The sequence below is a fragment of the Sciurus vulgaris genome (genome assembly GCF_902686455.1).
Source record: "Sciurus vulgaris genome assembly, chromosome: 14".
Classification (NCBI taxonomy): Eukaryota; Metazoa; Chordata; class Mammalia; order Rodentia; family Sciuridae; genus Sciurus; species Sciurus vulgaris.
This window is the reverse complement of record NC_136475.1, coordinates 64,713,454-64,732,659: the sequence shown is the minus strand read 5'-3', so window position 1 is coordinate 64,732,659 and position 19,206 is coordinate 64,713,454. Positions and strand designations below refer to the sequence as shown.

The window sequence follows — 19,206 nt, the reverse complement described above, 5'->3', positions numbered from 1 at the left end:
CTTTTGCTCTTGGCTTCCTCATTACTGCCCTAGTCACTCAGGGCAACAGTGTACCTGCTGAACAATCATGTTTCCAGTTGCATGAAAAGGTGGCATGAAAGGATTAAATGTTGAACCCTGACACATAAGAAGATGTGCTACATGAAGTCACTTAGAGGCATCTTAAAAGATTATAATAGACCTGGAAATTGCTCCTCTTTTGTCTTTCTCTTGTGGCTTAGAATACAAACATCATGACTAGTACAACTGCAGCCATAAACTATGAGATAAGAAAGGAAACCAAGCTCCAAGGTGGTGCAGCAGAAACACTACCCTCATGGTGGTAGAGTGGCCACCCCAGCCCTGAATATCATGCCTCCAGACAACATCCACTGGAGAAAGAAACCTCTACTTGGGTAAGCCTCTGGTGCTTTGGGGTTTTTTTTATATATACCTCAGGTCAACCCTATCTGAAACCCAGTTATATTTTTTTTTCCAACTTGAAAGTTTATTAAGCCTCCTCCATATGGATTTTATGATATAACTATTGCCCAGAAAAAAAAATATTCATTATAGAAAAAGATTGAGTACTGCTTTTTAAGGCAAAATCTTACCAGACTGAAGCACTAACTTTGGACATATTTTTAGTAGTTCTTTGTAAACATTTCTAAGAGATGGTTCAAAAGGACATTCAGAACTCTAGATCTTTGTACAATGTTGCTTAAATGAAGCCCTAAGCAGAGATACTCTGATAAAATATGAGGTTAATTCATTCATTAATGCATTACAATGCTCTCACTCTTTGTTAACACCTACACTTTCTTACACTTTAATAGTAATTTTCCATTCTGATCTCCCTTCCCTTTATCCTTTCTTTTTAGATGCCACTTCTGCTCAACTTCTGCAATGACTTAGGAGTCACCCAGATCTGACCCTGTTAACTCAGCTATGCCAAGGAGCAGGAACACACTGCTCAAAGATCAATTGGTTTGCCTGAGTTTAAGTTCAAAGCCCTTTTCAATAACATTCTTCTCCTAGGCAAAGAGGCATGTTTAAGATGTCCCTCTATGGGAAGAATGTGATAAAGGGTTGGGACTTGGACAGAAAGCAGGAGACTGAAGAAGAGAGGTGGTTTGTTAAGAAGTGCTTTGACAATCAGGAGTGGGTATTGTTATTTCCCTCAGAAGCTCTTCCTGCCTCCTAAATGAGGTCTCCAAGATAAGCACAATGAAGGTCACTAACCTCCAGAGACAGAGCTAATGTCTCTCAAGTATGCAGTCCCTTGACATTTTGTCCTTAACATCCAAAACAAGAAAATGAGCTTTCTTTAACTTGAGAAACCTCAGTTGTTGCAGTCTGAGAATCATAAAATCGGTTTCATTTTGGATACTTGGAACCTAGGTCATGCTTATCACCCTATCAAATTTTCACTCTTATTCTAGTCATTGTGAGCCACTTTATCTTAGATGGAAACTTTTCACTGATGTTATAAAAGTATCTGATCTAATATTGGTATCCTTAGTGTCCATACCTTGGTTCTCAGCAGGCTAAGACTGAAGCCTCTGTCCACCAGCAAAATGTATTCTGGGAACATGTTTAGGGAAGCCTCAGATCTGTCCTTAAGGTCTCTGAATGATTGGATTGAACCCACAAAATTAGCATACATTAAAATGTCTTCCTAGTCACTCCTAGATTAGTTTTAGAAAAACCTAGAACTGAAGCCTAACCAGGGTAACACATTTTTAAAAATAAAAATAAAAACACCCTTCCTTCACAAGCTCTTTATCACAACTCTTAGGCAGCAATCTACAGACTCACCTTCAACCCCCGATTTCCATCCCAGTTAACAAATACTGACTTAACACGGACCACACCCATTAGTTCTTGCAAATCCCCTCTTACTTTCTTAGCCTTTTATGCCTCAATTCTCCAGAATTAAAATAGAAACTTAGAAAGTGCCAGCCTGGTACAATACCATCTTCACTGAGGTGATGGCAAGGGAAAGAAAACTCCCCAAGTCCTGTGCCATAATTTTCCCAACTGTGACATACGGGGAAATGGGAGAATGAAGAGGAAATATGGCCCATTTTCAGTTCAGCTAAGTGACCTGACTTTCCCCAAGGCAGATGTCACCCAGAGTCAACTTAAGGAGGTACACATCCTCTTTCCTCTCCCAGCCCCTCTATTTTATGATTTATCACAGCAAAAACACACCCATTCTATCTTGTACCAGCTGTCTCTAGGGCTCTTGCTCCACCCTCTCCATAGTATCCCAGCAGATTGAGCCCAATTTTTTGCACCTTGGGGAAATGATTAGATCCCCAAATGAGGATGACTGTTCTATCAGTGAAAATGATTTAGGTGTTCACTTAACTTTCAAGGATTGTGGAGCAGGGGAAGAGGACAAGCTAAAATATACATAAAATTAATAAAGGAGGTTAAAGCAGTGATGTTTTTCTTCAAAGACATAGAACTTGAATCTAAAATTTATTTCACATATTGATTGTATGACCTTTAACAAGTATTTTAACCCTCTTGTGTTTCAGCTTTCTTGCCTGTAAATAGGGTTACATAATTATTAATCACTGCATTCTCTTACAGTGATTATCTTTGATTACCACTTGGAGTTTATCTTGGAGTTTATGGACATGGATACAGTACAACATGGAGAAGGGCTAGCCAAAGAAATAATACAAGAGCTCTAGCTTGGATATACATGTTGAAGGCTTAGTCTCCAGTCTTTGAAGCTATTAGGAGGTGGTAGAACATTTAGGACCTAAGCCTAGGGAAAGTTAGGCCATTAGGAGCATGCCCTGAAAGGGCACCAATTCCCCTCTCTCCCTCCCCACCCACCATCATGAGGTGAGCAGCCTCCTCTACCATACACTCCTGCCATAATTTACTGCCTCACCACAAGTCCAAAAGTAAGGAGCCAATTGACTATGGACTGAAACAACCAAAGCTACAATCCAAAGTAAACCCTTTTCTCCTTAAAAGTTGATTATCTCATGCTTTTAAAAGGAAAATAGTAATGAATGAGAGAAGAAAAAAATGGGGTACATAGATAAAGTACAGAAACACATGAATATGTATAAAGAGGGAAAGATGTAAAGTCTGGCAAATGGGAGTTTGTGGCCCAATTAAAAAAGGTAGCTACTATTCATCCCAATCCAATTGCTGTTGTGGAGAATATAGATCTGATGTTGCCAGTTTTCAGACTTTTCAAGGGAATCCTGAAAGCTGGATTCTCATGTGATATGTCCCTGTTTTTAAATGTGGGAAAACTTGTTCAAATTTGTAAGAACAAGATGCAGAAAAAATATGTTTGCAGAAAGTTCATCATTTAGGGTGAGATAGGGAAGCATTCACCTCATGTATAATATTTAAGGAGGCACTGAAAACCTCAGTTATCAAGATAAATGATATTTTATGACATATTTTAAAATAAAAATTAACACAAAATGCATTAAGAACAATGTATCAAAATGTCAAATCTCCCATCCTGCACTCGCACATCTCACATCTGTCAATTCACCCTGATTCCAGTTCTGCATCCTTTAAAGCCTCTGGGCTAAAAGGCTTACTGATAGGGAGCAGGATGGTGTCATAAACACAGAAAACAGGAAGAAAAGCAGGCTTGAGAGTGAGAACAACGAATTCAATAGCAGCTACTGGTGTGGGTGTGCAGGTGAATGAGCCTCCAAGCATATCACAATGAGAGAGTGACATCAGCAAGTGGAAGAAACATTAATTCTCATTCAGTATCTATTATATGTCAGTCTACATATATCACCTCTGCTACCAACAATTCTCAGCATGACTCTTTAATTATGAGGCAAAATCTTTACTTTAGAGATTTTTAAGTGGATATTAAAGTTACTGTGTCCAGGTCAGACATATCGTCAATGGTGCAACTGACATTGTATGACTTCCAGGTCTGTCTGACTCCAAAATCCATTCTTTCCAGTAAACTGCCTAGAGCAGGGCACATACGTTTGCATGTCATCCATTAGAGGGACCATTGGAAGTCCAAGAGTTGGTGAGATTCCCAAAGAGTTTAAATGATCCTTGCCATTAATCAAGGCTGCTTCATTATCCTAATTATTCCCTCCAGGATAAGGTTCCTGCCAATTCCCTTCTGGGAACTAGAGTCTTTCTTTGGGTTGGAACCTCTCCAATTACCAACAAACTTCCCCTGCAGTCATCTAGTCTTCAAGTATTAGTAACCTCTGAATTCCCTGCTCTACTGCCATGTGAAGTTACCTGGCTTCCCTCCATATTTACTCATTATTGCATTTATGTTAAAACTAATCAGTTTTTACATTCTCTGGAGCTTATGCCCTGACCACCCATTTCTATTAGGACTTGTACATACTGTATCCACTGCAGCCACCTGTTGCACTGAGAGTAAGTTCCAGCTCATAACTCTTCCCAGTGTGTTCCATTCAGAGGCCTATCCATCAGGGCCAACACTGCCATGTCTCAAGACATGACATTCCCAGACTCTGTTCAGTCTTATTTTCTTAGCTTCTCTTTCATAGATGACCTCTTTTTTTGATGGGCTATATTTTGTTTTGAAATAAATGTTTTGCACTCCCCTTCATACATTTCCTATAGTCATGTCCTTCCTTTGGGTCATCATTTTCCCTCCACTCCACTCATAGGAATTTTATCCATTCTTCTAAGACTAGCTGACAGTCTACCACCTCCTGGATGTGAAACATTTACCAGCCAAGCCGGAACCAATCACTCTGCCTATGGATTATGAATGCCTTGCTTCCTTGAATACTCATTTGCCATCTTTAATCAATACATGTCAGTCTTAGCTCCCAGAATAGATAGTAAGTTCCTTAAGGACAGAGTTCTCAAAGCTTTGAGAATATCCCTAAGGCTTCAAGTATAATAAGGGGACTTCAATAAGTACTCACTGACTGATATGTTTACACATCAGGGAAGCCTCAGCACACAGGCCTGTTTCCTAATTTCTCTCACTAAAGTAGGTATAGCATGAACATTCCAGGAATATTCTAAGGAAGAATATAATGCAGAGAGTTTTGGAATATCAACTGATCTATTTTATCTTTAGATTTCTTTTCTCATCATCCTTAAGCATTTTCTGCCCCCCAATAAAGGAAAATCAGATCCACCTAAGAAAGAAGAAGAATATGAATAAAGGAAAACCCTAAAGACAGGATGAAATTATAATAATAAACCCCTCTAACCAAGGCAAAAGGAACTAAGTAGAAAGAAATAGATAGGAGGTTATTTAGGTCTCCCTGTCTCCTGTTCTGTTCCAAAGGTACCTTAAAATCAGGACCAAACCTAAGGGGAAATGATAAGCACTCAGAGAGGCCAGAGAACCCAAAAGCAGAGGAATTGTGCCATTTTTTCCATTTGGAACTGTAGTGGGAGACCACCTTGAAGAAGGCCCTGCATGAATGTAGGGTAAGAAAAGAGGGTGGTGTGATTCGTCAACTCAGGTAAGCAGAGGATGCAGAACTCCTCCCTGCAGGTCCCAGGGAGATGCAGTAAGTAGCAGAATTCCAGCTCATGAACTCAATAATAAAGTCACTGTAGATAAAGGACAACTGATCCTTTGGTAGAATGCTTATAGGAGAGACTATTCCAAGAAATGATCAAATTATAGACTCAGCTAGAATCTAGGAAACCACGGCCACTGACAGCTGAATCCAGGATGTTCATAAAGGGATGAAAGAGGCAACCAAGAAAAAGGCTATCAATGTATGTTGGCCATGCCAAAGAACAAACCAAGAATCACACCAATCATCTCCCATCAGCAGCAGAAGATAGATAGCAATAAGGATAGACTGTCACCCAGGAGTCACCACAATAAATCCCTCAATGGGAAATCCATAAATGTGCATGGTGCTCTCCTTCAACACTACATGGACATGGGCTCTTTTTGCAAGGTGAAAATCATCTTAGGCAGGGTGAGAAAGGACTTGCATGATTTGTAATCCACTTTTCTAAAACCTTTAAATTGGGAAAAATTTTAATTACTTTCTATTTAAAAACTAAGTTTTTCTTTCCTCCTAGGAATCTCAGAGCTTGGGGACAAAGAATATACTTTATAAACTAAAAACAGGTCAACCATTTTCCTTACATTTCTGAGTTATAGAGTGCTAATATTGGTATATATGTACCCTCACAACAAATTTACAATGAATATCTTGTACAGAACTTTAGGAAGCAACTACAGTACAAAACTAAGAACAGTGAGTCACTACATGTATTTTAATCACTTTGTTTTCCGGACTTACTTAAAGTAGGTTAAGAAAAAAATTTCCCTAACCAAGAAAAGGAGAGAGATTATTATGACATGAGACTTCAGTGAAATTCTGCCCTATTAGATTTTGCTAAGAAGAGAAAGGTGCCAGACGAGGGGATTTCAGAGATGAGTTATTAGATTTTCAAATTAGTGTAATGAAAATTACCAAGGCAGTACTGTGAATTTAAATGAACCATGTGATTTTTTTCTTAAGTTTTAATATAAAATAACTGTTCATTTCTTCTAAAAAATAGTTAAGGTTGCTGATTCTTTTGCATAAATCAATATGCTATGAACAATAAAGCTAATAGCCCAGTGAAGTCTATAAAATGTAGCAGTGTAACTATCTGCTTCCAGGGCTTTATTCCAGGAGCTAAATAGCAGTTTCTATTTCTAGTCGACTACTGTCTTTATCAAATTACTTCCTTGACTCTGTGACAGCTTTTAAAGACAAATCTTGTAAAGGAAAGCTTTAATTTCTCATCTTTGTTCTTTATAATTGTTAAAGTAATCAGATTGACCAGTATTATATTTTGGAGGGTATTTCATAATATTGAAAACACTCATGTATGTATAAAACACTACTCTTAAGATTATTCATCATAGAAACATACTCAGGTCTTCCTAACTTCACTAAGGTTATGCCAGCACACTTCCTAGTTATCTACAATGTTAAGTTCTAATACACGCAAAAAAGCAGTTTTGTCCAATGATGAATAATTTGTTTTTTACCATTGTGCTCTTACTCATGTGGCCTTTCCAAAAAGAGATCCAAAGAAACAAATACAGCAAAGTATAATTAAAGAAAAGCTTCTACCAGGGATGGAGGATAACAGTCCTGCAATTTTAAATTATTACGTTAAATGTACTTTATTAAACATAAGATGGTAATACTAATGGATGTTCATCCCTCAGCTTCTGCTCTGGAGCAAAAGCACAAAATGTGTTTTTAATGAGTCTCGCAAACTGGTTATGTTTATCTGACATCTATTTGAAATTGAAATGGTTTAAAATATTATGTAGAAACTTTTAACTCTAATAACCCAAAACCACTTTAATCAGAGAACTGCTTTGTATCTAATTACAGTGCAGTGTTGCTTACTTTTATTCTAACTCTTTAAAAAGTTAGCAGAACAAATTGTTCATTATGCATTCTGACGCCATGATAATTTAAAGTCCTATAAAACTTAAACCAGATTTATTTTACTGTTGTGCAAATAAGGAAATTGAGCTAGATGAGTCTTAGGATTTCCAGAATTCTCAAATTATCTACTCTGTTTTACCTATTTTTTAATGCTACAATTCAATCAGAAGACCATTGTCTTTAAAATTACTGAAAATATGGAACAGTCGTAGGAGACAGACTGTAGGAGCTCTGAGTGAGCTGAGACTTGGACTGTCCCTCTGCCATCACACTTCCTCCCATCCTAAATATGATAATCCCTTCAGTTTCTAAGCTGACAGAGGCTGGTGTGGGAAGGGCCTGATTTAACCCTTACTCTCAGGGACAACCTCAGAGCAGTCTCTCACAGAGAGAGTCAAAGGGACCATCATTCTTATTTGGACCCCAGCACAGTCTGATCCATCTCCAGATCTGCCTGGGCATCTCAGCTTGCTGATAGGGAACTCACCAAAGTGACTTCTGGACAGAATACTGAAATTATTATAAATTAAGATATTTGTGTTTGTGTGTGCAAGACACATATACACATCCAGAGAACTTAGATCAAATTGCCCACTTTGAGAGCTCCATCTTTAATCTATAAAATGAAAGGAGAGCACTAGATGATTTTTAAAAGCCCTTGTCAGTTCAAAAATACTATGATATCTCTAGTCAAATCCCTTTTCTTCTCCCTTCAAAATACTGATGGAAGAGACACAAAATATTTCAATTAAAAAAGAGTATAAAATCAGTATGGATAAGAGATTAAAAATCTCAATGACATAATAAGGTTTATACCAAACCTAAAGTTTAAAGGATTTAGTGTTATTAGTTGTCCCAAGTGAGAAATCAATATGAACTCAAGACCTTAAGCAAAAATATTTTGTTTTATTTCTGTCATTAGAAGTAATTCAGCTCAAAATGTTTGCTCCTCATCAAAATTCATATACACCCCTTTGTATCAAAAGGAATAATGAAACTTGGAAGTAATTCATCCTATGCAAATTATCATGAAACGAACACAACATCTCACTGTGGTCAGAAAGGACACTTTTTTTTTTTTTGTAAACAAATGGAATACATGTTGTTTCTCTGTTTGTACATGGAGTAAAGGCATACCATTTGTGTAATCATAAATTTATATAGGGTAATGTTGTTTGATTCATTCTGTTATTTTTTTCCTTCCCCCCACCACCCCTCCCACACCTCTTTTCCCTCTATACAGTCTTTCCTTCCTCCATTCTTGCCACCCTCCTTAACCCTAACCCTAAACCTAACCCTAACCCCTCCCACCCCCCATTATGTGTCATCATCCGCTTATCAGCGAGATCATTCGTCCTTTGGTTTTTTGAGATTGGCTTATCTCACTTAGCATGATATTCTCCAATTTCATCCATTTGCCTGCAAATGCCATAATTTTATCATTCTTTATGGCAGAGTAATATTCCATTATATATATATGCCACAGTTTCTTTATCCATTCATCAACTGAAGGACATCTAGGTTGGTTCCACAATCTGGCTATGGTGAATTGAGCAGCTATGAACATTGATGTGGCTGTATCTCTGTAGTATGCTGATTTTAAGTCCTTTGGGTATAGGCCAAGGAGTGGGATAGCTGGGTCAAATGGTGGTTCCATTCCAAGCTTTCTGAGGAATCTCCATACTGCTTTCCAGAGTGGCTACACTAATTTGCAGTCCCACCAGCAATGTATAAGTGTACCTCTTTCCCCACATCCTCACCAACACCTGTTGTTGCTTGTGTTCTTGATAATCGCCATTCTAATTGGGGTGAGATGGAAACTTAGGGTAGTTCTGATTTGCATTTCTCTTATTACTAAAGATGTTGAACATTTTTTCATATATCTGTTGATTGCTTGTAGATCTTCTTCTGTGAAGTGTCTGTTCATTTCATTAGCCCATTTGTTGATTGGATTATTTGTATTCTTGGTGTACTTTCAAAATGTGTGTGATGTTGGGGACAGTTTACAGGACTCATTAGCCACCTGAAATGACTTGAGAATCAAAAAAAGAACAACTACCATCAATTGGTACAAAATGAGCAATTAAATGTTCCTTATAGTATTTTTTTAAAAAGAGGAGTAATTAACCAAACTACAAAGGAAAATAATCCTATACTAGGATAGAATCACTTTGAATTAATCTTAATATGAAGAGGAAGTTAATATGTGTGAGTATTCTGCTCTATTTAATATATAAAACATGCAAAAGTATTGTTCTCCTCCTACATAAATAGAAGAGACACAAGAAATTTAAGTCAAATACTCTAGGTAATGACAGAAATTGTTCCAAGAACAGATAAGACTGGTCATCACTAGTGGGCAAACACAACAATCAAACGGAAAGATGCCCCAAAGCTAATCAGCACTACTGGCAATACACAGAACAACTGGGTTCCAAGAGGATGGATTAGTCAAATATCCTAAAAGGGAAATGTTTTTAGGCAGGCTTCTTCCCTTGTTTCCTAGGAGATGGAACCTGAATGACTTCGCTAATTAGAATAAAGTACTAATATAGGTGTAATTTTTTAATAATGCTTGCAAAGCAGGTCAAAATATAATCATTTCAGGACAATGTATATAATGTTATCTAAGAGGAACTTAACCTACCATTCGAGGTAAATACCAAGTTCTGAATAATCAGAGCTTAGAAAGTTCCATTGCATAGCAGGTTTATTTCTTTCAAATGGAACCTAGCCTAAAGCAGGGCATCTCAGCTTGGGTAATTGCAACCAGATTCCAATAGATGATAATTCAAATTTTGTTTTCAACAAAAACTACTCAATAATTCAAAACCCATAACCTGAGAAAGTTAGAGATGTAAATCTAACCCTAGGAAGGAAGGTAGTCATAACAGTATGTTCTAAGGCAATAAGCAGTAGACCTTAGTTCATAGAGTCAATATCTCTAGGATTAATTTAATAATGAGTATAATAAGTCTTATAATAACTTTGGTAATATATGTCTTTATCCCAATTTTAAAGTGTTCAAATATTTTAACAAATCTGATATAAAAGCTTTTGATTTTAATTAAATACTTAGGAGAACCTGATGAAATATTATTGTAATCAATAGTTTCATCTCTGTAAAATTTTAGCAAGATAAATTTGTGTTTTGATTTAAACTTAAGTTTCAAAATAAATGCTTTACTTTTACTAGGTACATAGGAACTTAAAGAAATATTACTAAAACATATCAAAATTAATTCTTCTTTAATGAAGGATGACTTGCTATTGAGCTTCAACCTTAAGATTTTTAACCTTTCAATGAACATGATATTACAGAATAAAGTTTATATTTTTACCATCCATTTGTGCAATGCCATTTCTTAAAATTCACATATTTTATACCTTAAATATTTAAATTTAGATTTGAATATTTAAATTAATCATCCAATTAACTTAAATAATGAAAATTAATAAAAGGACAATAAAAATTATAATATCACAATAATGTTTTTGCTTCATAATTATTAGCAATAATCTCTATTGATATGCTTTTGTTCATATGAAAATGCATGAAATTTATTTACTTATAATCAAAATAAGAATAAATTCAAAATAAGAATAAATTTTAACCATTGACTAAAAACATTTCAAATGTCAAAACTGATGATTTCAAATTAATAAAAAAAGTTTTTCAGATCAATAAGTCCTCTGTGGTCTTAAATGATGTATGTTAGATTTCTATTGTAAGTCACATTCATATGTTAGTAAATGGTGTCTCCAAACATGTACATTTCAGCATTTATTTGTTAGGGAGACTTTAAATAAAATGTTAAACACACTATATGAATCTGATATAACTTTCCTATGTACATATATAAATATACCTCAGTGAATTTCACCATCATGTACATCCACAAGAAAGTAATTTATAAAAAGAATAACTATGGGCAAATAGCAGAAAGATCAATAGAAGGGAGCAGGGGTTGGGGAGAGGGAAGGAGAGGTTCTGAGAAGTGAATTAGAACAAGATATATTCCATGCTTTTATCATTATGTCAAATGGATTCTACTGTCATGTGTAACTGAAAAGAAACAATAAAAAATATTAAAAAAAAGAAAGTGAGCTCTATTCTAATGTGAATTTAAGCAGGCAGTTTGTGAAGTCACTTTTAAAAGCAAAATACTTTCCCCTTGTGGTTCCTTTTATCAACATCTAAAAGGGAGAATCATCTGGCTTTCCTCACTGTCTATTATTAGTTGTCTAGTATTTTCCCCTCTGGCCTGGATGGACGTTTCTAACCTGCTAGGATTGACCCTGGCAATTTCCATCTCATTCAAGAAATATGTAAAGCAAAAGAAAGCAGCTTCCTATGATTGCCTTGAATCAACTCTATATCGTACTTAAGAAAAATAGGTTTTACTTCTTTTTTTCCACAATATGATGCATAAGGTATCATAAATAAATCCTCAGAGTTCAAAATGCTTTTAAATGTTTGATTCAGTAGGAGAAAAAAAAAAACAAAGAAGAAAAGAGAAGAAATGATAAACAGCAGCATCAGATCTACAGACAGTAAATATTAGAATGATCAGATATATTATTTCAATAAACATGTCTTTCTATATAAAAAAATATTTGACACAGAACATGTATCTAAAGGAATTTAGAACTATTTTTTAAAATTGCTAGAAATCGATTTTAAAAAACACAAATAGTCAAGATTTTTTCTTAAGTGGACACAATTTGAATAGGCACTTCACAAAAGAATTTTAAGAGGAGACAACAAAACATGAATGGCTAATGAACATATCAGAAGATGCCCGTAATCTAGCTACTGTGAATTGAGCTGCTATAAACGTTGATGTGGTTGCATCACTGTAGTATGTTGATTTTAAGTCCTTTGAGTATAAACTGAGGAATGGGATAGCTGGGTCAAATGGTGAGTGCATTCCAAGTTTTCTGAGGAATCTCCACACTGCTTTCCATAATGATTGCACTAATTTGCATTCCCACCAGCAACGTATGAGTGTACCTTTTTCCTCACATCCTCACCCACACTTATTGTTGCTTGTATTCCTTTTAATTACCATTCTGATTGGAGTGAGATGAGATCTTAGAGTAGTTTTGATTTGCATTTCTCTAATTGCTAGAGAAGTTGAACATTTATTCATATATTTGTTGATGGATTCTATATCTTCTGTGGAGTGTCTGTTCAGTTCCTTAGCCCATTTATTGATTGGGTTATTTGGTTTTTTTGAGTTCTTTATATATCCTAGAGATTAATGCTTTATCTCAGGTGCATGTGGTAAAGATTTTCTCCCAATCTGTAGACTCTCTCTTCACATTATTGATCATTTCTTTCGCTAAAAAGCAGCTTTTTATGGAACCAACCTAGATGCCCTTCAACAGATGAATGGATAAAGAAAATACACACACATATATATATATGATGGAATTTTATTCAGCTTTAAAGAAGAATGAAATTCTGGAATTTGTTGGTAAATGGATGGAGTTAGAGAATATCATGCTAAATGAAATAAGCCAAACCCCAAAAAACCAAAGGCCGAATGTTTTCTCTGATATATGGAAACTAATTCACAATAAGGGGGTAGGGGGAATAGGGAAGAATAGGGTTACTTTACATTAGGTAGAGGGGAGTGAAGTGAGGGGAAGGACTATGGGGGAAGGAATGATAGCAGAGTGAAACAGACATTATTACCTCATGTACATGTATGACTGCATGACTGATGTGATCCGGCAATATGCATCATCAGAAAAATTAGAGCTTATACTCCATTTATGGATGATCTTTCAAAATGTATAAATGCATTCTACTGTCATGTATAATTAATTAGAACAAATTTTAAAAATGCCCAACCTTCTTAATATTCAGGATAATAAAAAGTAAAATCAGAATAAGACAATGTTACATATCAAAATACATTTTCAAATTTTCAAAAGTCTGATAATCTCAAACTCAGTAAATATTTGGAACAAAGGAAATCTCCTACATAGATGGTTTAAGAGAACAAATTGATACACTTTGAAAAAGTTTGTGAACTAATAAAATGGAAAATACTTCCCACTCAATGATTTAACAATTCTATTAACGTGTAATCAAATACCCAAGAAAAACTCATGCAAACAGCATTGTTCACCAAAAAATGGAAGAAATTACCTAAATTTCGATGTATAGCTGACACTGGAATGAAAAAACTACAGCTACATGCAAGAAAGTAGATGAATCTCATAGCATAAGCAAAAAAGTATGTATGGTATACATAAAGTCCAAGACAGGCAAAATTAAATAATATTGAGGGATGTGTATATAAGTTGACAACTGTAAAGGATAGAAAGGAAATGGCTATGAAATTCCTGATAGGAGTTACCTTTAGATGTGGGAAAGTTATTATGTGGAGATGCAAATGGTGTGCTTTGGAGTGCTGAAATATTTTTAGTCTGGGCAGTCATTACACAGAAGAATTTTTAAAGATCATTTAGTATACCATAGATGTAGTTTGCATTGTTGATACATTTTATGTTCAATACATATTCATAATATAATTAAAACTGCATGTTGCTATCATCTATAAAATTCCAGTTACTATCCGATCATCTGAGCACCTGACACTCTTCATTTCCTCCAATACTACACTTATACCAGTAATTCTCTCCTCTTTCTTCCTGCATCAGCATTCAAACAGTTAATTTTCCCAACTTTAAAATGAATGACAAGATGTGCATGTCTCTTCTTCCACCATAGATTGCGTCATTTCTCTGCTCATCTTTGTTACAAATCCTAAAATATTTATCTATTCTAAATCTACAGTTTATTTTCTCTGGTTATGTTTCAAACCTATATCAATATGACTTTCACCCCCACCATCCCACAGAAATTTATCTTGTTAAACAGTGTTTCCCTTGTCAAATTCAATGACCAGTTTTCATTCCTCATCTTGTATGACCACTTAATGATATTTAATAGAGTTGATCTTTGAAATGCTTCTTCATTTGGTTCCCAGGCCATCAAAATCAATTCCTCTAATGATTCTAAGTCAATTTTACAAGGCCCTCCTCCTCTCTCCAACCTCTTCATGTTGAGGTAATCAGTGGCTCAGACCACACCTTGGTAATATCATCTAGTCTCAGGCCTCTAAACCTCACCGATAAGCTGACACCTTGAAGTTACTAGTCCAAAATCTCCTGCCCCTAAACCCACAGCCTGCACATCTTGGTGGATGGCCAAAGGCAAACTCTGAACTCATCCTTGCCCCCTTTTCTCCTCTTACATCCCATACTCAATCATCAGGAAATCTCTTTGACTCTTCCTTTAAAATATTTACACCAGTGACCACTTCCACCCTCTTCACTACTCCCACCCCCTCTCAGGTGCACCACTTTAATCATCACCTGAATTGTGGTGATGGCCTTGAGACCATCTCCCCATCAACCTCTGTCCCACTAGAAGCCATATCCAGTGTTTCCAGTGACTCCCCAACTCAGAATAAAAACCAAAATCATATAATGGCCTAAAATGCCTAGTTTCAACTGGTTCCACTACATTTTTAATCTATTTCCTACTAATTTCTACATTGCACTTCCAGCCACATTAAGGTCTTCACTGTTCCGCAAACACACCAAGTACATACCACACCCTCACACACACCCACACTGCTCACTAATGGTAACTTTGGCTGGAATTCTCCTCCCCCAGGAACCATACTGGTAAACTTGTCACCTCCTTCATCTTCACTCAAATGTTACATTCTCAATGACACCTACCTACACCACCCTATATAAAATTGCAAACCCTTGCCTATCATTCCAAATACTCTCTACCTTGATCTGTTTTTCCATAGCACTTATCACCTTGTCAAATATTTTATTAGTACACTCTCCTACTAGAATGAGCAGACCTGAACTAAAGATGGGTGTGCAAGTAGTTCATTTAAAAGGTGATACCAAGAATCACAGTGAGTGTTCAGTGAGACAGAAAAGAGGGGAAAGTCATAGTGTGTGTTACTGAGCAGGTTACCACTGGGGAAACTAAAGTCCCATCCCACTGGGAAATCTCAGCGGACAGAAGGGACTGTGCTTCAGAATCATCCCGTACTGCATTAGTTGACACTCACACCTGGGACACTGATGTATGTATATAGCCAGGTTTACTTCTGTAGCTACAGAATGTTCCTGGCAGAAAGATGCAGGGGAATGTCTGCATGTATGGAAACAGTCTGCAAGGGACTTCAAAGGTGATCCAAGGGTTGGGGGTAGGTTACAACAACTTCACTACCATAGAGGCCTTTCTACTTGCTATATCCCAAGGGTCTAGAAAAGACCCTTGCACATAGTAGACACACAAAGTCCCTGTGCTGCTTGTCTAAAATGAATTAAAAATCAAAATACTCACAGAGGAAGCTGTAAAATACAACTAAAGAGGAAAATTCTCACAGAGTGTAACTTGTGGATACACCTAAAATAGTACTTTGAGATAAATTAATAGCCAAAGATGCTTTTACTACTTAGTGTGAAAGTCTAAAATTTAATAGTCTAAGCTTTCAACTTAAAACCTTGGGGAAAAGCAATGTAAATAAGCAAAAAGAAAGCCAAATAATGAAGTAAGAACAACAACAAACACTAAGTGGACAATAAAAAGATCATGGAGAAAATGCAATAAGTCAAAAGTCAGTTTTCAAAAAGAATATTAAATTGATAATCATCCTTGCAATACTAATTTTAAAAAGAGAGAAAGGGAAAGGACCAATAAACAAAAATGTGATTAAAATAAGAATACAACTACAGATACAACAGAGAATGAAGTAACAGAAGAACATTACATTATGGGTAATGTTCTACCAACCTGAAAATTCCTTTTGTGAAATGAATTAATCAGTAGTTAAGCTTCTTCATATAAACTTGTACAGGCAAGTATGTCAAGTGCTCAAAGAACAAACAGTTGCAATTTTGTGCAAACTTTTACAGAGTACAAAAGGGGACGATTTTTAAAGAAGCTATTTAGTTAGATATTGCTTCGAGAATTTTACAACCCCAAGTGATTTTGTGGTGTTGTCATAGAAAGAGGAAAGAGATTAAGAGAAGTGAGAAAGAACCCATGAACAGAATTATGAGACTGTACAAGGCTTCCATGACAGAGATGAGGCAGAGGTAGGAAGGACCAGGAGAGAAACTGTGCAGGAGCAGATGATTTTTCAAATGGGAAAAAAATAAAATTGAAGGGCATAAATAAGAAGAGTAAAACTTGAAAATATTTTAGAAGAAAATGTAGGTGAATTTCTTTATGAACTCCAGATAAGGAAGAATTTATTAACAAGACAAAGAAACATAGGCCCCATGGATACATTCAACTACTTCAGAATTAAGGCTGAGAAGTCAATTGCCAAATACATAATCTACAAAAAAGGTAAAAAAGAAAAATTACAAATTTTTTTAAAAAGGAAAACCTACTAGAAAAAAAATGGGCAAAAGGCAAGCAGACACTTCACAGAAGCAGAAACAAAAATGGCAAATATAGAAAGGCACTACACTCACTAGTTATCAGAGAAATGTGTATCAGACCACAGGATTTCCTTTTAAATCAACCAAAATGGCAAAATTAAATACCCAAAAAATACAAAGTGCTGACACAAAGAGGATTTTTGCATACCATTGTTGAGAGTGTAGGGAGCTACTTTGCAAAACAACTTAGTATTACCTACCTAATTAGAATCCACATATCCTAAAATCCATCAATTTCTACTCCCAAGATTAGTCTAGAGAAAGTTTTGCATATATTAATCAGGAAATACAAACAAACATATTTAGAACAGCATTGTTTTTAATAATGAAGTAAACCAAAACTAGAAACAACTCAAAAATTTTTTACCAAAAGTAGAAATGAATAAACTACCAAATGTTCAAAGAATAAATGAACAAACTGTAGCTATATGCATCAACATGAATAAATCTAATATAAAAAGTGAACAGAGTGAGTCTTAAAATACTTACAATATGTTTCCTTTCATACAAATGTCAAAAAATGCAAATTTAAGCAATATATTATTTGAGAACATAAAGAAATGTAAGGAACTGCTAAACACAAAGGAAATGCTGGCCTTCTGGACTCACCATGGATCGATCACTCTCCATAAAGCCCTGGGAACTCTTCTATCTGAAAACCTCCACCTGCTGGACCCCTTCTGATATTTATCACTAAGATAGAGAGACCTAGAACAGCTTCCTACAGATTTTATCTTAACCTGACATTTTCTCTGAGGATATGCAACATATTCCATAAGCACATCAAAAATATTTATGGTATTTTACCCTTTATTTGAATTAAAATTTAAGACTCTTATGTAATAGCACTTCAATGACATTGAACCTATTTTTAGACTAACTCAAAGAATTGGAAGTCAAATTGGAAGCTATTAATTAAGGAAAGAAAAACCGCCACAACAAAGGCAGTCTTTAGGATTCAGCTGGGAAGTCCTCGAATTATTAGAGTAATAAAGAGGCGTCAGGTTTGACAATTTCTTACAAAGTCAAGTTTGGCAGTTACTTGTGAGGTTAAGTATTCACCTACCTATGACATAGCAATTTTATATCTACATATTTCCCTAGGAGAAATGAAACTATGTATGTTCAAAAAGATTAACTCAAGCCAGGTGCAGTAGTGCCACCCTGTACCTGTAATTCTAGGTACTCAAGAGGCTAGGGAAGGAAAATCACAAATTCAAAGCCAGCCTCGGTAACGTACCAAGACACTCAGCAATTTAGTGAGACCCTGTCTCAAAAAATAAAGATGGCTGGGAATGTAGCTCAGTAGAAGAACATCTCTGGGTTCAATCACCAATACAACAAAAAAAGACTTGCTCAAGCACCTCTTTACATATTAATCAAAAACTCAAAACAGTTCACATATCTATTAAAAGGAGTCTGGATGAACAAATTATGGTATTTTTTACAATAAAATAATATTTAGAATGTTGCTTAATTACTGATAATGTGAATGAATCTCAAATCTTTATTTTTAGCAAAAAAACCCAGACATACAATTACATAATTCCATTTATGGCAGTCAAAGTAATTTGAAATCCATTTACAGTGATTGAGAACAGAGCAATGAATGTTACTGGTTTAGGGATTACTTGAAAATTAGCACAAAGGAGCAGAAATGTTCAGCATCTTGCTTGCAGTTGTGGTCAGACAAGAGTATGCATAGAGCTAAACTCATCTAATTGTACACTGAAGATGCATTCATTTCTTCATATGTAAACTTTACCTCCAAAGGACATTAAGCTTCAAGTTGTAGTTTAGTGGTAGAGCGCCCCAGGATGTATGAAGCCCTGGTTTAATCCCCAGGACTACAAAAAAATAAAATAAAATAAGCTTCAAGGTGACATGTTCAATGAAATATTTTATTTAGGTAAATGAATATTTTTCTCTCTTCTTTTCTTTTTTTTTTTTTTTTTTTTTTTTTAGTTTTGCAACTTCCCTTTTATTTAATAAATGATGGGAGTCTGCCCAGATGAATGAAGTTCACAAGTCCATTTTAATTGATTGTCTTAGTTACATGGATTTGCCACAATCTCTTCAACTAATACTGGATAGTTGGACACCTTGGTGCCTTGCATTGTCAACTGTTATAAATACTACAGGGCTTAGCACACTTCTAAACCTATCCTTATGCATTTGGCCAATGTTAATCCTAGGCATGAAAATCTAGGAAGTCTCAGTTGATGTGTAATAATTTGTACCCACAACGGTGGTCCCTTTTGCCACATCATTGTCAGCAGTGCTTATTAGTTTGCTT

At 35.6% G+C, this 19,206-nt stretch overlaps 1 long non-coding RNA gene across 1 annotated transcript in view; it reads left to right on the top strand.

Annotated features, from left to right (window-relative positions):
- The window catches only part of LOC306643661, a 68,376-nt gene that overhangs the window by 33,932 nt on the left and 15,238 nt on the right, over nt 1–19,206 (top strand). Inside the window, exon 2 of the long non-coding RNA XR_013759024.1 lies at nt 222–395. This is a non-coding gene — a long non-coding RNA (uncharacterized lncRNA). The remainder of the gene's footprint in view (nt 1–221; nt 396–19,206) is intronic.